Below are 25846 nucleotides of genomic sequence, written 5' to 3' on the forward strand. Positions count from 1 at the left end.
CCTCTCCGCGACTTCGCGGACTCCGCCGAGTTCTCGCGAGATTGGTGGAGCTACGCGGATCAGAGAGCTGCGGGCGGGCTCGACGTACCCCACCGCGGGGTGGTGCTCTGACTGCGGCAACCGTTGAAGGGCTGCCCCCGGGGAGGCAGCGAGGCGCCACCGGTAAGCGGCTGCGGCTGATCGGCCGGCGGGCTGGCGACTGGGCCGGCGAGTTTGCGGGCATTGGGAGCGGGGCACTAGAGGCCCGGCCCTGGTTGGCCGCCCTCGCCTGGCTGGTGAAGGGCTCAGAAGCCCTGCTGCTGCCCAGCGCCCGAGTCCGCGCCACAGGATATTGGCCCCTTTGGCAAACCTGCAGGGCCCACTGCTTGAAATACCGCCCATCTTTTTTTTTTTTTTTTCCTTTTGCGCTGGGTGAGTGGCGCAGTGAATGTTTATTGACTTGAATCAAACACTGCCTTTCCGACCTCCCCTCCTCCCATTCCCTGTTCACCCTCTGTGATGGCAGCGAGCCCTCTTCTTTAAGGGTCGGAGCCGATTCGTCCCAGACCGTTCGTTCCTTGTGGTAGTTCAGTGTTGGTAGTAGTGTATATCTCCAGTCATGTCTTTTAAAATTGTGGCACTAATCTTTGGTAGTGTAGCTACAGATTTTGCGGTAAAAATGCATCCACTTAGAAAGAGGGAGGAAAATTGTGTGATAAATGGTCTGATGAGAATGAGACGAAACTTTTAAAAAAATGTAAATGTGGTAAACCAAGATGTTAAGAGAATACTAAGGGAGTAGATTAGAGGAAAAAACCCACCATTTCTGTGGATTTAGGTGATATGTGGCTTTTGAATAAGGTATCAAACATGTAAGTTACTCACCGGTAAAAATAAGTTATTGAAACTTGGGAGGCATACTGATGACACTTGTAAACTGACTTATTTTATTGGTTTGCTTAAGGAATTCATTGGATACAAATGATTTCAATAAATGAAGTGTAAAGTTTATGTGTATTTCTTTGTCATTTTATCTGGAGGGTGTGCACTAATCAGTATCATCTCTGTTTCACTCTGTTGGAGACTTAACAGACTGACTGTCCATGCTTCACTAACGTAAATTGTAAAATACTAAAGATCATAATTGTTTAAAGTTGGTACATAAATGCCAGTCTAACTTTTTAAAATGTGATTTGAAGATTAACTATCTGGTGTGGGATAAAGTGAACAGAGACTAAGTTTGAGAAAATTGATGATTTGCCTTGTGTAGAAAACTTTTTCTTCCCCCAACCTGTTTTGTACCTGTAGCATTATGGTTATGGGTATACATATCCTGAAGCACCGTACTGCATAAGTTCAAATCCCAACCCTGCCTCTCACTACCTTTGTGATCCTGAGCGATTCTGTATTGTTTTTTGTTTTTTTGTCTGCTGGGCATGTGGGATCTTAGTTTCCCAACCAAGGATCAAACCCGCGCCTCTTCTGTTGGAAGCAGAGTCTTTAACCACTGGACTGCCAAAGAAGTCCTTGAGCATTTCTTTAACCTTGCCAAGCTTAGGTATCCTGTTTTTGTTTTTAGTCACTAAGCCCTGTCCTACTCTTTACTATCCCATGGACTGTAGCTTGCCAGGCTCCTCTGTCCATGGGATTTCCTAGACAAGAATACTAGAGTGGATTGCCATTTCCTTCTCCAGGGGATCTTCCCCACCCAGGGATGGAACCCAGGTCTCCTGCATTGCAGGCAGATTCTTTACTGTCTGTAAAATGAATACCCACTGCTTTTTTAAAAGGATTAAATGAGATAATGCCTCAGTTCCTAGAACATAGCATACCATAATTGTTAGCTATTACATTCCATGTCTAAATCACTACTAATATCTTTCTGGGGCTTATTACATAAGTCCCTTAAACATCTTCTGAGGTACATTCTGCACTAGAAGGATTGACTACCATTTTCCTGAGTCAGACCTGGTAGAGGTAACTTCTCTACAGAAACCCCAAACCTGTCAAGAATGGTTCAGATTTTGGCAGACTGTGACTTCATCCCTACTCAGCCCTGATAATATCAGAAGAGGTGAGTGTGGCACCAATTTCTTAGGCTAAGCAGACCTTCCAAATTAGTGTCTTGTTGATGCTAGTAAATAAAGACTACTAGTATTTTTTTTGTTGTGTAAGAATTGTCAGTTGATACTGTTTTTTAATGTACTTTCTCTGATTTGAGTTTCCAGATAATTCTCATTATCAGAAAATAATTATTGAAATTTTCTACATTAAAGAGAATTTGATAGAGATTGTAGATACAAATAGAGTGACTATATTTTCTGAACTTAAAATGAGGACCAATGTTTTGACAGGGAAATTATTTGAAATTAGAACTTTTCTGACCAATTTAGACCCCATGATTATCTTTTTTTGCACAAATTTCCCCCTTTTGACCTTTTTTTGCTGAACTTTTTATGATCAACTCTGACATACCTTTTTGTGTATAAATATCTTTGTTCACCACTTGCCAAACCAACCCATTAATTTCCATTTTTGAACTTGGCTTCTTCTGTAAATTAAGGTCTTCTTTACTATTAATTTATCCCCTTTTACTTTATAAATTTGTCTATCATTTGGTCATGGTCATAACAGCTCTCTGCTCTTATGCTTGAATATTTCTTCAACTACTTGATAGGTTAGAATTCTCTTTCAGATACTGAATTTTAAAGTTTCTATTTTCCCTATATCTTATCACTCATAACCTAACCTTCCAAGAAGCTTCTCTATGGTAAGGGCAATTTTATAGATATTCTCTACTTTGCATAAAAGATGTGATCTTGAAAAGATGTGGTTATATTTACTTTTTATAAGTCAATTTATTTTTAAATGTAGTCATTTCTTAAACATTTGAGGTACAACAGGTAATACCTAGGATCCTCTTACGTGGGGTGGGAGGGGGAGTGTCCCTAAGTTGAAAACAAAGGATGCCAATTTCTTCTTAAATGGGAATGTTATTAATTCTGGAGAAGGGAACCTTGTGGCATCAACCAAATTAAAGATCTACTATTTAAAGTTATAGCTAACTCTTAAGTATACAGTACTTATTATTATTGAATAACAGTCTATAGTTTGAAGATTCTTCCTTCTAAGGAACATGTCACTTAAAAGGTCCTTAGCTTTAAATCTTTGCTGTAAAAAATTTTTTATTCCAAAAGTAAAAACCTTTGATTTAGTGAATTAAAAATTTCCCCTTTTCAGGAACAATTGAAAGGTGCTCCATTTAATAAATGAGCATCTAAGACATGCTCTTGGTTGACTTCTGTTGGATTAGCAGCAGCAATAACTTTTGATCTCCAAAACCAGTAGAGAAAACAATATAAAAACCAAAAAACAGAATACCATCTTGAAACCTTCTCTGAGAAACTCTTTCTTAAGCTTAAGCTTATGGTCTAACTGGTTCTAGGAAAATTATTCCTGCTCACATTGCTGCTCCAGAATATCTGGCCTGGTCAGAAACAATTCTCAGTTGATCGGACACTTGGATCCATGTATGAAACACCTTTCCCAGTGTCAAAACATAGAGCTTTTAATAAAAGCAACTGTCTTTTATTATTGATAGTTCTTAAGGTTGGATTCACTGCTTGTTACTGTAAATAGTTTTATGGGAACACAGCCAGGCCCATTAGTTTATGTATTGTCTGTGTATAAGTCAGAGTTCTCCATAGAAACAGAACCAGTAGTATATGATACATATCTCTCTATCCACAATTACAAAATATCTTCACTACAGTGCCTAAATTAGAATTTGATTAAATGACTTGATATTCTGGCCTCCCCAAGTTAGCACATAAAATTAACCATCGCAGTCCATGACTGTTTTTACATACGGTGGCAGAGATAAGTAGTTATGATAGAGATGATATGGCCCAGAAAGCCTGAAATATTTACTAGTTGGTTTTTTGTAGAGAGTTTGATCACCCCTGGAATAAATCATAAAACCAGATTGAACTGACCCCTGTCCCTTTAGTACAGTCAAGCTGAACACATACATAACAACTTCAAATTGATAATAACCAAGACTATATATACTCTGCCTCATGTCCACGTTGGACTGCATTTTGTGAGACTTCGAGCAGAAGGGCATCTATTAATAAATACTGATATGAACTCCTTGGATATGCCCTCTGGTAAGTTGGTTGCACAGAGAAGGCAATGGCATCCCACTCCAGTACTCTTGCCTGGAAAATCCCATGGACAGAGGAGCCTGGTAGGCTGCAGTCCATGGGGTCGCTAAGAGTCAGACACGACTGAGCGACTGCACTTTCACTTTTCACTTTCATGCACTGGAGAAGGCAATGGCAACCCACTCCAGTGTTCTTGCCTGAAGAATCCCAGGACGGGGGAGCCTGATGGGCTGCTGTCTCTGGGGTCGCACAGAGTCAGACACGACTGAAGCGACTTAGCAGCAGCAGCAGCAGCAGCAGCAAGTTGGTTGCAATGTCCTTTATAATCTTAATTTTTTTCTTGTCTATATTTGTTTGTGATTTTGTAACAATGTGTCATACATGCTAGCTATTTTAGTATAGGCTGGTTTTTTTTCCCCCTTACCCTTTTCTTCCCTTTCTACTTAGCTCTCTTTTTTATTTACTTGTTTTATTTAGCTCTCTTACCTCTATTTACTATTTCATAAACATTCTTGCATATTTAGTATTCTTCATTTTTTTCTTCACACAATACAATATTAAAAGAATAGTTAACACGCATGCAGACAGAAAAATACTCATAGATATTTTTTCCATTTATTTGATAAAACAGCATCAAATTTCATGTGCATATGCATCTAATTTTGCAATCAGAGGTATCTTTTTCTCTAAATCCTTATTTATATCAATTATCCTTTCTTTTTATTTATGTATGTATTTCTAGCTGTGCTGTGTCTTTGTTGCACATGGGCTTTCTCTAGTTGCAGTGAGCAAATGAGAGCTACTCTTGTTGCGATTCATGGGCTTCTCATTGCACTGGCTTCTCTTGTTGCGGATCACAGGCTTTAGGTGTGCAGACTTCAGTCGTCGTGGCACAAGGGCTCCGTAGTTGCAGACTGCGGGCTCTAGAGTGAGGGCTCAACAGTTATACACATGAACTTAGTTGCTGCGCAGCACGTGGAATTTTCCTAGATCAGAGATCAAACCTGTGACCCATGCATTGGCAGGTGGATTCTTAACCACTAGACCACCAGGGAAGTCCTATCATTTCTTTTCAGTGTCACAGATATTACTACTCTGTCCTGCCTTCACCGTGTTTCTTTAACTGTCTTCTGTCTGTTATTCAGTTGCTAAGTCGTGTCCTTTTCTTTGCAACCCCGTGGACTCTTCCACTATCTCCCAGAATTTGCTCAAACTCATGCCAATTGAGTCAGTGATGCTATCTAACCATCTCATACTCTGCCAACTCCCTTCTCCTTTTGTCTTCAATCTTTCCCATCATGAGGATTTTTTCCAGTGAGTCAGCTGTTTGCATTAGGTGACCAAAGTATTGGATCTTCAGCTTCAGCAGCAGTCCTTCCAGTGAATATTCGGGGTTGATGTCCTTTAGGATTGACTAGTTTGATCTCCTTCCGTACTAGGGTTTGGACCAAACTTAGTCCAAGCACCACAGTTTGAAAGCATCAATTCTTTGGCACTCAGCCATGTTTATGGTCCAACTCTCACATCTGTATATGACTACTGGAAAAACCATAGCTTTGATTATACGAACCTTTGTTGACAAAGTTATGTCTTTGCTTTTTAATATGCTGTCTTGGTTTGTCATAGCTTTTCTTTGAAGCAGCAAGCGTCTTGCCATTTATTTTATTTTGCCACGTGTTCATAGATATGTTCATATGGTAAAATATGTCTGTGATTTCTTTATAATTTTGGGCTTGCTAGCTAAACTTAAATATTGCCTATTCCCAGATTGTATCATGTAATACCCTAGATTTTCTAGACTGTGTTTAATTAAACTGAAATAAATGTTTATTTCCACAATAAAAATCAAAGAAAAATCCCATCAGGCTTCTGGGATGGAGAGAGAGAAAGGAACCAGTTTGAAATATACCAGAGCAGTCCATTCTTAACAAACAGTGACCTCAGGGAAAACTAGTTAAGTTGACAGAGTGTAACACAACATTGGAAATAGACTATACTCCAATGTAAAATAAAATTTAAAAAAAAGAGAGAATGTAGAGTCCCCTAGATGAGAAAGATTTTTGAAAATGTTCTTTTACTCCTAGAAAGCATCAATTTCATATAAATTTTGTAGGAATAACCAAAAAATTAGCAAGAAATAAAGACATTTTAAGGCAGTTTTTTCCAATAGAATGCTGTCATATTATCTCAATATTTCTAAAATATTTTAAGAAAAGTTATTAATAAAAATAATAAATTCTGGGGGATAAAATATAAATTATATTATTAAAAGAAAAAAGAGAAGATCAATGTCTTCATCCCTTAGGTTCCTGTTGATCTGATGGTTGAGCACTTTAGGCTAATTTTTACCACTGAAACAAAATTGGGAGTTTGCTATTGTTACTTCTCTTGCCTGATAACAGTTGTTTGTTCCTCCTCTTTTAAGGTGATTAATTACTGAGACCTGTTCAAAGGCAAGCATTGTGGCCAGGATTAGATCACAAAATATTTAATGTAAAAAATGTCTTCCCTTATGTGAAGAAAGCCATGCCTCATTCTCTTTCTCCAGGGACCCCCACCCTATCTGCTTACACAAAGACTGTGGGACAACTAGGAAAGGTTTAACGTGGATGTAATGGGACTATCAGAAGGAGAAGAAAGAAAAGAAGAACTATTTGAAAGAAAAATGACTGAGAATTTCCCCCAAATTAATGTTAGACCCCAAACCACAGGTCCAGGAAACTCAGAGAACACCAAGCAGGATAAATATCCCCCAAAACTATACCTTGGTATATCACTTTCAATTTTAAACAGTCAAAGACTAAAAAAAAAAAAACAAACCTGAAATAAGACAGAGTTAAAAAAAATCTTACCTATAAAGGAACAAAATAATTACATCCAACACCTCCTCAGAAGCCACATAAACATGAAGACTGTGGTGTGGACTGAAATATCAAAACTTTTGGGAGAAAAAAACACCACCAATGTAGAATTCTGTCTTATGTGAAATTACCTTCAAAACTGAAGGGAAAATTGACAAAAATTAAGAGAGTTTGTGGCCTGTAGACCAGCCTTGCCGAAAATAGAGAGAAATTCATTAGAGACAAGGAAAGTAATACAGTTCAGAAACTCAGATCTACATAAAGAAAGGAAGAATATCAAAGAAGGAAAAAGTGAAGATAAAATAACTTTTATTTACTTTATTCTTAATTGAGCTCACAGCACTGTGTTAAAAATAATACCAATAATATATTCAGTTATGTATATGTCTTATCTATGTATGTATATGCTTGTGTGTGTGTATACTAAGTTGCTCCATCATGTCCAACTCTTTGTGGCCCTATGGACTGTAGGCCATCAGGCTCCTCTGTCCATGGAATTTTCCAGGCTAGAGTATTGGAGTGGGTTGCCATTTCCTACTCCAGGGGATCTTCCTGACCCAGGGATTCAACTTGCGTCTCTTGCATCTTCTACATTGGCAGGTGGATTCTTTATCACTAGTGCCACCTGGGAAGCCTACATATATGCTTAAGTATTCTCATATGTTGGCATAGGAAATGACAACCCACTCCAGTATTCTTGCCTAGAAAATTCCATGGACAGAGGAGCCTGGCTAGCTTCAGTTCGTGGGGTCACAAAATGTCAAACACAACTCAGCACAGCACAGCATTCTCATATATGTTTGTTTTGTTTTAGTCTCTTAAGTTATGTCTGACTCTTGTAACCCCATGGACTTTAGCCTTCCAGGCTTCTCTGAAAGAGAAGTCCATGGGATTTTCCAGGCAAGAACACTGGAGTGGGTTGCCATTTCCTTCTCCTGGGGATCTTCCCAACCCAGGGATAAGTGAAATGAATAACAGCAGTGAAACAAAGGATAGGAGGGAGAAATTAGAATTATTTTGTTATTATGAGGTATCCTACATAGGAAGTGGAATAGTGTTATTTGAAAGTAAACTCTAACTTTATTAGAGTTTCAAAACTCTAATAAAACCAATAAAAAATCAAAATATGAACTATAGCTTATGGACTAGGAAAGGAGACAAAGTGGAATCCTATAAAATGCTCATTTAAAACCACAAGAGTTTTAGTAGCTGCAGCATTGGAAAAATGGTGGAGGAAGAGCCAAGAAGAAAGATCCCTTTGGTTCCAGAGACTCTCCTGAAGAAGAAGGCTTATCAGGCCCTCAAAGCCACCCAGGCAAAACAGGCACTTTTGCAAAGGAAGGAGCAGAGGAAACAAAAAGAGATCAAGTTTAAGTGACTAGAGTGGTTCATGCATGATTCCTGGCAGCAACTATGGGACAAGGTGCAACTCAGATGGCTAAAAGTGAAACCCTGTGGCTTGGAAGTGCCAGACAAACATTCCTTGGCCTTTGTTGTGCATATTGAAAGGATTAATGGGGTGAGTTCTCTGGTGCAGAGGACAATTGCAAGACTTTGCTTGAATAAGATTTTTGGTGATGTCTTTATGAAAGTGACCCCTCAAACCATAAAGACGCTTTGTATTGTGGAACCTTATGTAACTTGGGGATTTCCAAATCTGAAGTCTGTTCAGGAACTCATCTTGAAACGTGGACAAGCCAAGGTCAAGAACAAGGTCATCCCTCTGACAGACAACATCGTGATTGAGAAGCACCTGGGAAGTTTGATGTTATTTGTTTAGAAGACCTCATTCATGAAATTGCCTTCCCAGGGAAGAATTTCCAGGTGATCGCAGGGTTCCTGCACCCTTTCCAACTCTTAGTGGCTGATCACACTACAAAGAATAGAGTGGGTTTCATCAAGGAAGTAGGCTCACCTAGCTAATTGAGGTGAACCCATCAATCAGCTCATCTGGCAGCTGAACTAAACCCAGTGTACCTGAAGACAGAGTGCACTGGAAGTGTGTGTTTTTGTTTTATGAAATTTTCACTCAGTATCTTCAAGGAAGATTGTTTTCTGCTAGAATATGTCTTCAGAAACTTGTGGCAAAGGGTCAGGGAAAACAGTGATGTTCACAACAGACACTTTTCATCCCACCTCAGTTCCAAGGAAAAATTCCTGTGTGTTTTCTCTGATAACCACTGTCCACCTCTGAAACCACCGAAGGGCTCATGCAATGAAGAAGGAAGTCCTGTTTTATCACATCTATCCTGGGCTTTACTGTTGGTGAATAAACACCTACCTGTGAATACAAGACAGCAGTGGACCAAGCCTAGGAGCATATTGAACCTGGGATTTCCTGGGGCCTTGTTTTTGGAAAGAACTTGAAATTAGAATTAAACTAGAACTTGAAATTAAAATTAGAAGCACGCGCGCACGCACACACACACACACACACACACACACACGACCATAAGAGACAGATAAGAGAATGCTGTGAATGGTTATATGCCAACAAATTGGACAACCTAGAAGACATGAACACATTTCTAGAAACATACATCCCATCAAAACTGAATCAAGATGAAATTGATAATTTGAACAGACCAATCACTAGAAATAAAGTAGAATTTGTGATTTAAAAACTCATTCCACCAACAGTCCAAGACTGGATGGCCTCACTGGGCAATTCCCCCAAATAAAACTTATATCTTTTCTTCTCAAACTCTTCCAAAAGGTTGAAGAGGAGGGAGCTCTCCCAAAATCATTGTGTCAAGCCACCATCACCCTGATACCAAAGCCAGACAAAGACACTACCAAAAAAGAAAATTACAGGACAATATTTTTGATGAATATAGATGTAAAAATCCTCAACAAAATTTTAGCAAACTGAATCCAACAACATATAAAAAGGATCATGCTCTGTGATCAAGTGGGTTTCATTCCAGGGTCACCAGGATGTTCAACATATGCAAATCAATTAATTTGATATACCCCATTAACAGAAAAAGACAAAAATCACATGATCATCTCTACAAATGAAGAAAAAAATTTGATAAAAATTTTTTTAATTAAAAAAATTTTTTTTAAATTTGATAAAATTCAACAACAACAAAAATTAACATTTATTCCTGATAAAAACTCTTCCTAAAGTCAGTATAGAGAGAACATACCTCAACATAATAAAAGCCATTTGGGACAAGCCCACAGCCTACAAAATACCAAATGGTGAAAAGCTGAAAGTCTTCCTGGTAAATTATGGAATAAGACAAGGATGCCCATTCTCACCATTACTATTCAACATTGTATTGGAAGTCCTAGCCATGTAAGTCAGAGAAGAAAAAGAAATAAAAGGCATCCAAGTTGGAAGGGAAGGGGTAAAACTTGTCATTTGATACAGATGCCTGATACTCTATCTAGAAAACCCTAAAAACTCCACATAAAAACTATGAGAACTGTTAACTGAGTTCATCAAGAGAGCAGGACAAAAGAGTAATATATAGAAACCTGTTGCATTTCTTTACACTAGCAATGAAATACCAGAAAGAGTAAGTTAAAATTCTCTTTAAAATTGCATGAAAAAAGAAAAGAGTTGTAAATGTAGTAATCAAGGAGGTAAAAGATACATGTTTAGAACTATAAAAATTGGAAATTACAGAGAATTCAAAGAAATGGAAAAAATCTATGCTCTTGGATTGGAAGAATTAATACAGTTAAAATGGCTGGACTACCCAAAGCAATCTACAGATTTAATGTAATCCCTATCAAATTACCCATAACATTTTTCATAGAGCTAGAACAAATAATCCTAAAATTTATATGGAATCAGAAAAGACCAGTAATTGCCAAAGCAATCATGAGGAAGTGGAACAAAGCGGGTGGCATAATCCTTCCAGACTTCAGACAATACTACAAAGCTACAGTAATCAAAACAGTGTGGTATTGAGACAAAAACAGACATATTAATCAGTGGAACAGAAAAAAAAGCCCTGAGGTGAATCCACACATACTGTGGTCAATTACTTGTGAACAAAGGAGGCAAGAATGTACAATGGTGAAAAAACAATCTCTTTAGCAAGTGGTGTTGGGAAAACTGGACAGCCACATGTGGATCAATGAAGTTAGATCACCCCCTCACAGCATACACTAAAATAAACTCAAAATGATTTAAAGACTTAAGTATAAGACATGACACCATAAACTCCTAGAAGAGAGCATAGGCAGATAGCCTCTTACATACACTGTAGCAGTATTTCCTTAGCTCAGTCTCCCAAAGCAATAGAAATAAAAGAAAAACAAATAGGACCCAATCAAACATAGAAATCTTTACACATCAAACAAAATCATAAACAAAAAGACAGTTAATGGGAGAAACTGTTTGCAAACAATGTAACCCACAAGGGCTTAATTTCCAAAATATATTAACAGTTTATACAACTCATTGATGGAAAAAAATTTAAAAATGGGCAGAAGGAACTTCCTCAGTGGCACAGTGGATAAGAATCTGCCTGCCAATGCAGGGGACATGGGTTTGATCCCTGGGCCAGGAAGATTCCACATCCCACATAACAACTAAGCCTGTGCACCACAGCTACTGAGCCTGTGCTCTAGAGCCTCCGAGCTGCAACTGCCAGGCCCTGGAGCTGTAACTACTGGAGTCTGTGTCCCCTAAAGCCCATGTGTTGCAATTACTGAGCCCGTGTGCTACAACTACTGAAATCTGAATGTCTAGAGTTGGTGATCCACAACAAGAGCAGCCACTGCAATAAGTACATGCCCTACAACAAAGAGTAGCACCCACTTGCCACCACTAGAGAAAGCCCATGCAAAGCAACGAAGACCCAGTGCAACAAAAAATAAATAAATGCAATAATAAAAAAAAGAACCAAAAAATGGGCAGAAGACCTAAATAGACATTTCTCCAAATGACATACAGATGGCTAGCAGACACATGAAAATATGCTCAGCATTGCTAATTATTAGAGAAATGCAGATTAAAACTATAATGAGGTATCACCTCATTCCAGTGAGAAAGGCCATCTTCAAAAAGTCTACAAATAAATGCTGAAGAGAGTGTGACGAAAAGGGAACCCTTTTATGTTGGTGGGAATGTAAATTGGTGCAGTCACTATGGGAAGCTCCTTAAAAAACTGAAAATGAAGTTACCATATGATCCAGCAGTTCCATTCCTGGGCATATATCCAGAAAGAAATAAAAACTCTAATTGGAAAAGATACATGCACCCCAGTGTTCATAGCAGCACTATTTACAATAGCCAAGATATGGAAGCAACCTAAGTTGCTATCAACGGATGAACAGATAAAGAATATGTGATACATATACACACACATATACATGTAGTGAAATATTAGTCATTTAAAAAAGAGTGAAACTGACATAGCTACATGGATGGATGTAGAGATTATTAAGCTAAGTGAAATAAGTCAGATATAGACAAATATTGTATGCTATCACATATATAGCTTCTAAAAAATAGTAGAAATTGATCTATTTACTAAACAGAAACAGACTCACAAATGGAAGACAAATTTATGGTTACCAAAGGGGAAGAGGGGAGGAATAAATTGGGAGTATGGAATTAACAGATGCTCACTACCAAAGCATATATATGCACACTATGTAAAGTAGATAATAAAAGTTTTACTGTGTAGCACAGGAAATGATATGCAATATCTTGTAATAAGCTATAATGAAAAAGAATTTTTCAAAAAGAGTGTAGGGGCTTCTCTGGAGGCTCAGTAAAAAGAATCTTCCCACCAGTGCAGGAGACACGGGTTTGATACCTGATCCTGGAAGATTCCACATGCTGCAGAGCACTGAGAGCCGTAACTATGGAGCCGATGTGCTGCAACTACTGAAGCCCACATGCCCTAGAGCTGGTGCTCCGTGGTAAGCAAAGCAACCACAATGAGAAACCCTAGCACTTCAATAAACAGTAACTCACACTCATGGCAAGTAGAGAAAAGCTCATGAACCAACAAAGCTCAATACAGCAAAAATAAATTTTAAAATTTAAAAACAAGTGTATATGTGTGTGTATCTCCAAATCATCACTTTGCTGTACATCTGAAACTAATGAAATATTGTAAATCAGCTATACTTCAAAAACACAAGGCAGAAAAGGAGTTCAGTTCAGTCACTCAGTCGTGTCCAACTCTTTGTTATCCCATGAACCACAGCATGCCAGCATGCCAGGCCTCCCTGTCCATCACCGACCCTCAGTGTTTACCCAAACTTGACCACTGAATCGGTGATGCCATCCAACCATCTCATCCTCTGTCATCCCCTTCTCCTCCTGCCCTCAATCTTTTCCAACATCAGGTCTTTTCAAATGAGTCAGCTCTTCGCATGACGTGGCCAAAATATTGGAGTTTCAGCTTCAACATCAGTCCTTCCAATGAAAACCCAGGACTGATCTCCTTTAGGATACACTGGTTGGATCTCCTTGCAGTCCAATGGACTCTCAAGAGTCTTCTCCAACACCACAGTTCAAAAGCACCAGTTCTTCGGCACTCAGCTTTCTTTATAGTCCAACTCTCACATCCATACGTGACTACTGGAAAAACCATAGCCTTGACTAGACGGACCTTTGTTGGCAAAGTAATGTCTCTGCTTTTGAATATGCTATCTAGGTTGGCCATAACTTTCCTTCCAAGGAGTAAGCATCTTTAATTTCATGGCTGCAATCACCATCCACAGTGATTTTGGAGCCCCCCAAAATAAAGTCTCTCACTGTTTCCACTGTTTCCCCATCTATTTGCCATGAAGTGATGGGACCAGATGCCATGATCTTAGTTTTCTGAATGTTGAGCTTTAAGCCAACTTTTTCACTCTCCTCTTTCACTTTCATTAAGAGGCTCTTTAGTTCTTCTTCACTTTCTGCCATAAGGGTGCTGTCATCTGCATATCTGTGGTTATTGATATTTCTCCTGGCAATCTTGATTCCAGCTTGTGCTTCTTCCAGCCTAGCGTTTCTCATGATGTACTCTGCATATAAGTTAAATAAGCAGGGTGACAATATACAGCCTTGACATACTCCTTTTCCTATTTGGAACCAGTCTTTTGTTCTATGTCCAGTTCTAAGTGTTGCTTCCTGACCTGCGTACGGGTTTCTCAAGAGGCAGGTCACGTGGTCTGGTATTCCTATCTCTTTCAGAATTTTCCACAGTTTATTGTGATCCACGCAGTCAAAGGCTTTGGCATAGTAAAGCAGAAATAGATGTTTTTCTGGAATTCTCTTGCTTTTTTGATGATCCAGCAGATGTTGGAAATTTGATCTCTGGTTCCTCTGCCTTTTCCAAAACCAGCTTGAACATCTGGAAATTCACGTTTCACGTATTGCTGAAGCCTGGCTTGGAGAATTTTGAGCATTACTTTACTAGCGTGTGAGATGAGTACAATTGTGCGGTAGTTTGAGCATTCTTTGGCATTGCCTTTCTTTGGGATTGGAATGAAAACTGACCTTTTCCAGTCCTGTGGCCACTGCTGAGTTTTCCAAATTTGCTGGTATATTGAGTGCAGCACTTTCACAGCATCATCTTTTAGGATTCTAAATAGCTCAACTGGAATTCCATCACCTCCACTAGCTTTGTTTGTAGTGATGCTTCCTAAGGCCCACTTGACTTCACATTCCAGGATGTCTGGCTCTAGGTAAGTGATCACACCATCGTGTTTATCTGGGTCATGAATATCTTTTTTGTATAGTTCTTCTGTGTATTCTTGCCACCTCTTGTTAATATCTTCTGCTTCTGTTAGGTCCATACCATTTCTGTCCTTTATTGTGCTCATCTTTGGATGAAATGTTCCCTTGGTATCTCTGATTTTCTTGAAGAGATCTCTAGTCTTTCCTAATCTATTGTTTTCCTCTAATTCTTTCCATTGATCACTGAAGAAGGCTTTCTTATCTATTGTTGCTATTCTTTGGAACTCTGCATTCAAATGGGCTTGGGAGATAAAAATAGGAACAAAGAACAAGGGCAACAAATATAAAACAGTAATATGGTAGATATTAATCCAACTATATCAGTAGCCATGTTAAATGTCAGTGGTTGAAATGCACCAATTGAAAGACACAGAGATCATTATGGTGGATCAACAAATAAGACCCACATATAAGTTGTCTCCAGGAAGATACTTATGAAATGTAGATTAAAAGTAAATGGATAGAGGGTTTCTCTGGTGGCTCAGTGGTAAAGAATCCTTCTGCCAGTTGGTCCCTGTTGGGTTTGGGTTTGGGTTTGGTCCCTAATCCGGGAAAATCCTGCATGCCAAGGAGCAGTTAAGGCTGTGCACCACAACTATTGAGGGTATGCTCTAGAGTCTTGGGACTGCAAGTACTGAGTCCATGTTCCACAGCTACTGAAGCTTGTGTGCCCCAGAGCCTGTGCTCCACAACGAGAAGTCACAGCAATGAGAAGCCTGAGACCTGCAATTAGAGAGTAGTCCCAGCTTACCACAACTACAGAAAAGCCCGTGCAGCAACAAAGACCCAGCACAGCCAAAAAAGCAAATATATAAAATTATTTTAAAAAGTAAATGGATAGAGAAAAATATACCATAAAGCAGGAGTCAGCTATTTTAACTTCAGACAAAGCAGACTTCAAAGTAAGGAAAGTTAAAGAAGAGGATTACATAATAATAAAGGGCTCAGTTCTTCAAGAAGATATAACAATTTTTAATGTATATGCATCTATTAACATCAGATGAGGCAAATGCTGATAGTACTGAGGGAAAAATAGGTTAATTCCCTGTTACAGTCAAAGATTTCCACACACCTCACTCAGAAATGAACAATCCAGCCAGCTGAAAATCAGTAAAGACTATTTGAACTCAACAACACTTTCACTCAACTGGATATAATTGACATTGATGGATTGTTTCATTCAAAACAATAGAATTTACATTTATCTCAAGCTTAAATGGAATATCTACCACTTTCTGGGACATAAAACACACCTTAGAATTTTTTAAAGACTAGAAATCATAGAGTGCTTTCGTCTCGACCATAGTGGAATAAACTAGGAATCAATCACAGAAAGACAGTTGGGAAGTTCCAAAATATATGGAGATTGGAGAGAAATTTTGGCTTAAAGCTCAACATTCAGAAAACAAAGATCATGGCATCCGGTCCAACCACTTCATGGGAAATAGATGGGGAAAGAGTGGAAACAGTGTCGGATTTATTTTTTTGGGCTCCAAAATCACTGCAGATGGTGACTGCAGCCATGAAATTCAAAGACGCTTACTCCTTGGAAGGAAAGTTATGACCAACCTAGATAGCATATTCAAAAGCAGAGACATTACTTTGCCAACAAAGGTCCGTCTAGTCAAGGCTATGGTTTTTCCTGTGGTCATGTATGGATGTGAGAGTTGGACTGGGAAGAGGGCTGAGCGCCGAAGAATTGATGCTTTTGAACTGTGGTGTTGGAGAAGACTCTTGAGAGTCCCTTGGACTGCAAGGAGATCCAACCAGTCCATTCTGAAGGAGATCAGCCCTGGGATTTCTTTGGAAGGACTGATGCTAAAGCTGAAAGTCCAGTACTTTGGCCACCTGATGCGAAGAGTTGACTCATTGGAAAAGACTCTGATGCTGGGAGGGATTGAGGGCAGGAGGAGAAGGGGACAACAGAGGATGAGATGGCTGGATGGCATCACTGACTCGATGGACGTGAGTCTGGGTGAACTCCAGGAGTTGGTGATGGACAGGGAGGCCTGACGTGCTGCAATTCATGGGGTCGCAAAAAGTCAGACATGACTGAGCAACTGAACTGACTGACTGACTGACAGGAAGTGGTGACCAAAACCATACCCATGAAAAAGAAATGTAAGAAGGCAAAGTCATTGTCTGAGGAGGCCTTATAAATAGCTGAGAAAAGAAGAGAAGTGAAAGGTAGAGGAGTTAAGGGAAAGACATACCTGACTGAATACAGAGTTCCAGAGAATAGCAAGGAGAGACATTGAGTGAACAATGCAAAGACATAGAGGAAAACAGAATGGGAAAGTGTGGCGGTCTCTTTAGGAAAATTGGGAATACCAAGGGAACATTTCATGCAAAGATGGGCACAATAAAGGAAAGAAACAGCCAAGACCTAACAGAAGCAGAAGAGATTAATAAGAGGTAACAAGGATACACAGAAAACTATACAAAAATGTCCTTAATGACCTAGATAACCATGATGGTGTGGTTATTCACCTAGAGCCAGGCATCCTGGAGTATAAAGTCAAGTGGGCCTTAGGAAGCATTACTAAGAACAAAGCTAGAGGAGGTGGTGAAATTCCAGGTGAGCTATTTCAAATCCTAAAAGATGATGCTGTGAAAGTGCTGCACTCAACCTATAAACAAATTTGGAAAACTCAGGAATGGCCACAGGACTGGAAAAGTTCAGTTTTCATTTCAGTACTAAAGAAGGTCAATGCTAAAGAATGTTCAAACTTCCGTACATTTGTGCTCATTTCACATACTAGCAAGGTAATGCTCTAGGCTATAGCAGTATGTGAACTGAGAACTTCCAGATGTACCAGCTGGATTTAGAAGAGGCAGACGAACCAGAGATCAAATTGGCAACATCCATTGGATCATAAAGAAAACTAGAGAATTCCAAAAAAACATCTGCTTCATTGACTATGCTAAAGCCTGTGCCTATGTGGATCACAGCAAACTGTGAAAAATTCTTCAAGAGATGGGAATACCAGACCAGCTTACCTGTCTCCTAGGAAATCTGTATGCAGGACAAGAATGAACAGTTAAAACCGGACATTGAACAACGGATTGGTTTCGGATTGGGAAAGGAGTACATCAAGGCTATATATTGTCACCCTGCTTATTTAACTTATATGCAGAGTACATCATGCAAAATGCCAAGCTGGATGAAGCACACACTGGAATCAAGATGGCTGGGAGAAATATCAATAACCTCAGATATGCAGATGATGTCATTCTACTGTCAGAAAGTGAAGAGGAACTGAAGCAGAACTAAAGAGCCTCTTAATGAGAGTGAAAGAGGAGAGTGGAAAAACCTGGCTTAAAACTCAACATTCAAAGAACTACAATCATGGCATCTGGTTCCATCACTTCATGGCAAATAGAAGGGGAAAAAGTGGAAACAGTGACATTTTATTTTCTTGGGCTCTAAAATCTCTGTGGATGGTGGCTGCAACCAGGAAAGATGTTTGTTCCTTGGCAGAAAAGCTATGACAAACCTAGACACCTTGTTAAAAAACAGAGACATCACTTTGCTGACAAAGGTCCATGCTGTCAAAGCTGTGGTTTTACCAGTAGTCATGTACAGATGTGAGTTTTGAACCATAAAGTTTTGAACCAGGCTGAGCACCAAAAAATTGATGCTTTCTAATTGTGATGCTAGGGAAGACTCGAGAGTCCCTTGGACTGCAAGGAAATCAAACCAGTCTATCCCAAAGGAAATCAACCCTAAATACTCACTGGAAGGACTGATGCTGAAGCTTAAGTTTCAGTATGTGGCCACCTGATGCGAAGAACCAATTAATTTGAAAAAACCCTGGTGGTGGGAAAAACTGAGGTCAAGAGTAAAAGGGGGCTACAGAGGATGAGATGGTTGGATGGCATCACTGACTCAATGGACGTGAATTTGAGCAAACTCAAAGATAGAGAAGGACAGGGAAGCCTGGCATGCTGTGTAGTTCATGGGGTTGCAGAGTCAGTCATGACTTAGGGATTGAACAGAAACAACAGTGGGATCCTCATAATGGAATTAGTGCCTCTGTAAGGAGAGGAAGAGAGTCATGTGAGCATAGTGTGAGAAAGGAACTGTCTGCAAACCAGAAAGTGGAGCCTCACCAGTCACCAAATCTGCAGGGAACTTGATCCTGGACTCCCTAGCCTCCAGAATTGTAAGAGATGTCTGTTGTTTAAGCCATCCAGTCCATTTGTCCTAGAAGCCCAAGCTAATTAAATAAAATAGTATAGAATAAATAATAAATAGTAGTAATAAATAATATGAAAAGATTCTGTTAAATGGAAATTACAATTAGTCACAGTTATTCTTTTATAGTTATTTTATAAATTGCTTGTCCGATATCAGGGAAAAAAGTAGTATCTTTGAATTGCCAGACTTTATTATTCAATTAACAGTCTTTGGGGTAGAAATTGCCATCTGCAAATAAATTGTCAATAGCAAGTGAAATAAAACAAAAACAAATTATTTTATATTATACATGCATGAATAGCAATTCATTGAATTATGGTATCTTCGTATAATTTGAAAGGAGCAAAAGGACATTTAAAACGTTTATAGATACCTGTTTTGAAAAAGATTTTTAACTGATTCAGTTGAAGGTATGCATTCATTCTCTCAATTTCTTTCAAATAACCATTATTGGAAATTTCCTGGTGGTCCAGTGATTGTGCAATGTGCTCAGTTGTGTCTGACTCTTTGAACTGTAGCCCACCAGGCACTTCTGTCCATGGGATTCTTTGCAACCCTAAGGACTATAGACCACCAGGCTTCTCTGTGGATTTTCCCTGCAAGAATACTGGAGTGGGTTGCCATTTCCCTCTCCAGGGGATCTTTCCTACCCAGGGATGAAACTGGTGTCTCCTGCATTGCAGGCAGATCCTTTACCACTGAGCCACCAGGGAAGCCCAGTCCAGTGGTTAGGACTTGGCATTTTCACTGCAGAAGCTGGCACAAGATCCCTTATTGGAGAACTAAGATCCTACAAGCTGTGCTGAGCGGCCAAAAAAAAGGTCTTTATTATAATTTTTTCAGATGCACTATTGTTCTTTTTTTATCTTGTAAAGTTTAAAAATAAAATTAAAAAATAAAAAAAATAAAAACATTGCAGTGTAAAAAAAAAAAGAAAATGCAGACTCTTCGTATTATATGAATAAAACTTTTTATATATCATTCAAAATTATTACAGATGTTTAAAATATGATGTAGAAATATAGTATTAATGCCAAATTCTCAAAGCTTTTTTTTTTAATTAAATTTTTTTGTTTTAATTGGAGGTCAATTACTTTACAATATTGTATTGGTTTTGCCATACATCAACATGAATCCACCACAGGTGTACACGTGCTCCCCATCCTGAACCCCCCTCCCACCTCCCTCCCCATACCATCCCTCTGGGTCATCCCAGTGCACCAGCCCCAAAGCATCCTGTATCCTGCATCAAACCTGGACTGGCGATTCATTTCTTATATTATACATGTTTCAGTGCCATTCTCCCAAATCATCCCACCCTCTCCCTCTTCCACAGAGTCCAAAAGACTGTTCTATACATCTGTGTCTCTTTTGCTGTCTCGCATACAGGGTTATTGTTACCATCTTTCTAAATTTCATATATATGTGTTAGTATACTATATTGGTGTTTTTCTTTCTGGCTTACTTCACTCTGTATAATAGGCTCCAGTTTCATCCACCTTTCTCAAAGCTTTTTAAAAGATCATTTATCTAAAAGGTGAACAGCTGGCTATCTAGCATTACTTATATTTTTGATTTATTTAAAATAATTTTAAGGTGAGTTTAATAAATTTAAGATAGATTCCTTAGTTTAAGACAGGTGGCAAGATAAAGAATTTGAGAACTTTATGTCCATATCCTTTGTGGTGTTATAATCTAACATGTATGTAGTATGCTATTCATTGATATTTTAAAAGTATCTTGAAATAGTTTTCTATTTTAAATACTTTGAAAATTTTATTAGGATAACTTGATTAAGTGATTTTTACTAATAATAAGAGATAGTATTCATAGCTCAAATATTTCAGACTCGAGACAATTTGAAGGTGGATACTTTTTCATTACTTCACATTTTTTAAAGATTTTTTTATATGGACCATTTTTGAAAGTCTTTATTGAATTTGTTACAATATTGACTCTGTTCCATATTTTTTTTCAGCTATAAGTTATGTGGAATGGTAAAGGATCCACCTGCCAATGCAGGAGACATATAAGCTGCAGGTTTGATCCCTGGGTCTTGAAGAGCCCCTGTAGGAGGATATGGCACCCCACTCCAGTATTCTTGCCTGGGAAGTCCCATGGACAGAGGAGTCTGGGGGGCTACAGTCCATGGGGTTGCAAAGAGTCTTATATAACTGAGCATACATGCAACAACAATGTGGGATCATAGCTCCGGACCAGAGATTGAACCTGAATACCCTGCATTGGAAGGTGAAATCTTAACCACTGGACCGCTGGTGAAGTCCCATTCACAGCTTTAAATTTTGAACAGTTTCTAAAGATTATTATCTGTTTGGCCTTTTTCTACCAGTAATGAGTTTGCACTGTAATGCCATGAGTAAAAGTGCCTGGACTGTTGGCTTCTGTGGTTGAGATAAGCAGCTAAGGTTCTAGCAATTATGAGTTGATAGAAAGTGTTGTAATACAAGATGAGTCAAATCAGTTGTAGGCTTTGTGGATGTGACATTGCAACTGGACCTAGCAGTAGAGGTGAGATTCAAATAAAAAGAAGTGATAAGTAGCGTTTGGGATGATTGATTAATCAAAATGTGGTAGCAAAATACTAAAGGATATGTATCCACTGAAATTTATTACAAGCTCCATGAAGAATAGAATTTGAAAATTCTGTCTTCTGACCAGAAGACAGTCCTTGCAAGATGTAGGCACTTAGTAAATGTTAAATAAATGGGCCAACGAGGAGATACTGGGGTTTTGTTTTTTGTAAGGTGCTTAAAGTGGAAATTATCTGGTAGTAGTACATATGCCTTAAATACATTTTAGACAGATAGAGTAAATATTGTTGCTGAGAAGTCTTTAGTTCAGGATACTATTTAATTATGTCAGAAATGTTTATTGCCACTGGAAATTTTTAAATGTATCATTAGTGCCTTCAGATACAGCTATAAAATGAATAGACAGATTTTAATTCCCAGGAACATTAAAAAAGAAAGCTTTGATTCAAGGTAGTATTAAAAGTAGACTCATTATTATATAGATATATGATAGGAAGGACTAAACATTTTTATTATGTGATGCAGCAATAGCTTAGATTAAAATATTTTATATTTAGAAAAAAAAGACTGTAATACTTTATATAATATATAGTTTGATAGAAAAGGATAAATATTTATATATATGATAGAGGAATATCTTTTAGTGAAATATTTTTATATTGAGAATAGTAGATTTTTGGAGATACTCTTAGCTTCATAAGATAGCATGAATGCTCTTGCAGTGATTGTTAGCATAGTAACATGTACTAGGCAAAATTATAATTACTGGTAATTTGCTTTGTGTCTTTTCTTTTTAATATATCAGAGTATTTTACAAACACTAATTAAACCTTTCAAAACCTCTCATAATAGTTATCAAATTAATGACATATTTTTTTTTTTACTTTTTTAAAAATTTTATTTTATTTTTAAACTTTACATAATTGTATTAGTTTTGCCAAATATCAATATGAATCCACCACAGGTATACATGTGTTCCCCATCCTGAACCCTCCTCCCTCCTCCCTCCCCATACCATCCCTCTGGGTTGTCCCAGTGCACTAGCCCCAAGCATCCGGTATCATGCATCAAACCTGGACTGGCATCTCGTTTCATACATGATATTTTACATGTTTCAATGCCATTCTCCCAAATCTTCCCACCCTCTCCCTCTCCCACAGAGTCCATAAGACTGTTCTGTACATCAGTGTCTCTTTAATGACATATCTTATTGCAAAAGCAAAAGCTGAGAGTGGCAAAAGTATTTAGTTATGATCACATACTATGTAGCTGATGGAAAAAGAGAAGTCCCAAATTCTCAGTAATCATTTCTAACTCCTAGATGAAAGAAAGGCAGTACTTTAAAAAAATAAGAAAAAAGAATCAGTATAGTGATACCTAAGGAATGCTATTGTAGTTTCAAGTATAAAAATACGAAGTCACAGCAATTTAAAGAAATATCTTTACAAATAACAAATGTTGGAGAGGATGTGGAGAAAAGGGAACTCTCCTACACTGTTAATGGGAATGTAAATTGGTGCAGCCACTATGAAAAACAGGATAGATGTTCCTCAAGAAACTAAAAATAGAACTACTTTAGGCAATTCCACTCCTGGTGTATATCTGGAAGAAACAAGAACACTAATTTGAAAAGATACCCCAATGTTTGTAGTAGCACTGTTTACAATAGCCAAAATGTAGAAGCAACCCAAATGCCCATTAATAAATGAATGGAGAAAGAAGGTATAGTATGTGTATACAATGGACTGTTGCTGTGCTTTGCTATGCTGTCACCTCAACCATGTCCAACAATTTGTGACCTCATGGGCTGTAGCCCACCAGGCTCCTCTGTCCATGGAATTCTCCCGGCAAGAACACTGGAGTGGGATTGGTTGGGTTGGATTGCCATACCCTCCTCCAGAGGATCTTCTCGACCCAGGGATTGAACCCACATCTCATGTCTCCTGCATTGGCAGGCAGGTTCTTTACCACTAGCGCTACCTGGAAAGCCCACAGTGGGCTATTACTCAGTCTTAAAAAACAACGAAATTCTGCCATTTGCAACGTGGATTGACCTTGAAAATATTATGCTTAATGAAATAAGTGAGAGAGAGAAAAACAAATGCTGTGATATTACTTATATTTGAAATTTAAAAATAATACAAATGAATGTACATGCAAAACAGAAGCAGATTCACTGATACTGAAAGCAAATTAATGATTATCTTATGGGAGAGGGAAGCGGAGGGGCAGTGGGATTAAGAGATATAAACTACAGTGTATAAAATAGATAAGCAACAAGGATATTTTGTATTTAGCACAGGGAATTACACCATTATCTTTTTTTTTTTTATAATTTTATATATTTTTGGCTGTGCTGGATCTTCGTTGCTGTGCGGACTTTCCTCTAGTTGTGGCAAACGGGGGCTTCTCTCTAGTTGTGGTGCACGGGCATCTTATTGTGTGGCTTCTCTTGTTGCATAGTACAAGCTCTAGGGCACATGGGCTTCAGTAGTTGTGGCATGTGGGCTTGAGCAGAGGATCCATAGTTGTGGTACAGGGCTTAGTTGCTCTGCGGCATGTGGGATCTTCCCAGACAAGGGAAGGGATCAAATCCATGTCTCCTGCATTGGCAGGCAGATTTTTTTTTTTTCTTTTTTAAGCACTGGGACACCAGAGAAGCCCTTAGCCATTATCTTATAATAACTTTTAATGGGATGTAATCTGTAAAAATACTAAATCACTATGCTATATACATGATTCTAACTTAATATTATAAATCAACTAGATTTTAATTAAAAATAATAAAAGAATAAATATATTTACTAAAATAAGTGTTTCAACTTAATTTCTGTTAAATACAGATAAATGTATGTAGGTGTTTGTATTTTAAAAGATAGTAATTTCAGATGGGCTCAGTGGTAAAGAATCCATCTTCCCATGCAGTAGATGTAGGAGGGGTGGCTTTGATCCCTGGATTGGGAAGATCTCCTAGAGAAGGAAATGGCAACCCCTCTGGAGTGTTACCTGGGAAATCCTGAGGACAATTGAGCTACAGCCATGGGCTCGAAAGAGTCGAACGTGAGTTAGTGACTAAACAACAACAGCAATTTCATTTTTTTAAATTTAGTTTTAACTAAAGGATAATTGCTTTACAGTATTGTGTTGGTTTCTAGCAATTTCATTTAATATTTTGTTTTTAATATCATGGTCATTAGGTTTTTGACATGGGCTCTACTCTGGTAAGCAAAGCTCAAGAAAAGTCAAAAGTAGCATAGACTGTGAATCAAATAGTCTCTCATATAGACAGTATAACAAACTATTGATTTATTAAGCTTGAATATTTAAAGGAAAAATTTCCTGGTGGAAAGGGAACTGTAAACAAAAAAATATAGCTCCTTTTGGGTACAGAAGTTTTGCTTTATTTTGTATTTTAGTTAACAGGTTTTTTTCTTCCACTGTTGTCAGCACTGATTAGATCACATCATTTATTAGTTGTTTGAATATCATGGTAGAAGAAGTGCAGTATCTTTAATAAGAATTCACCATATAGTATATTGACCATTGAGTCAATGAAGATTAGCTATTTGCAATATCATCCTCAAGTTATATTACTTGAGTAAACATAACCCAAACCACTAAGAACCCTACAGTCCTTCATCCAGAAATAAACAAACAAAATGTTTATAAAAATATTAAAGGATTGATTGATAATCTCATATGTGAGAATATCAGTGAAAAACAGAATTAGGGTAGGTATATTAGGTGTAATGAATTGCTTAGCTGAGATTTTGCATAGAAAATGCCCTTTATCGGTTATGAAATAAAAGATCCATTCTCAAAATAAAAAAAAAAAAAAGGATTGATTGATAATCTCATATGTGAAATGAATCGCCAGATCAGGATTGATGCATGATACAGGGTGCTTGGGGCTGGTGCACTGGGATGACCCAGAGGGATGGTACGGGGAGGGAGGTGGGAGGGGGGTTCAGGATGGGGAACAAGTGTACACCCGGGGTGGATTCATGTTGATGTATGGCAAAACCAATACAATGTTGTAAAGTAATTAGCCTCTAATTAAAATAAATAAATTTATATTAAAAAAATAAAGTATTGATTGGGTAACTGAAGTAATGACAAATACACAAATCTGAATTTCCCCATGCATCCTTCAAAAAAACAGTAAAGAAGAACAAAAAGCTACATATAACCTAGGTCTTAATATAACTAGAACACAGAGAATATTCAAATTTGAGATTATCTGTAAGTAGAAAAATTAATACGAAACCATTCACGCTGTGTGCAAGCCTTGGTGGAGAGCCATGGTGGTCTGGGAAAAATTGCACACGATAAGAGAGAAAATAATTATAGTTTCTTTAAGGCTGATCTAAAATCACTTCCAGGAA

The 25846-nt window shown here is 38.2% G+C and overlaps 1 pseudogene; it reads left to right on the forward strand.

Annotated features, from left to right (window-relative positions):
* The first annotated feature begins 170 nt into the window (after positions 1-170).
* LOC139185865 (large ribosomal subunit protein uL30-like) lies at positions 171-25393 on the forward strand (annotated as a pseudogene).
* The last annotated feature ends 453 nt before the right edge of the window (positions 25394-25846 follow it).

The sequence above is a fragment of the Bos indicus genome, chromosome 2, assembly GCF_029378745.1.
Source record: "Bos indicus isolate NIAB-ARS_2022 breed Sahiwal x Tharparkar chromosome 2, NIAB-ARS_B.indTharparkar_mat_pri_1.0, whole genome shotgun sequence".
Classification (NCBI taxonomy): Eukaryota; Metazoa; Chordata; class Mammalia; order Artiodactyla; family Bovidae; genus Bos; species Bos indicus.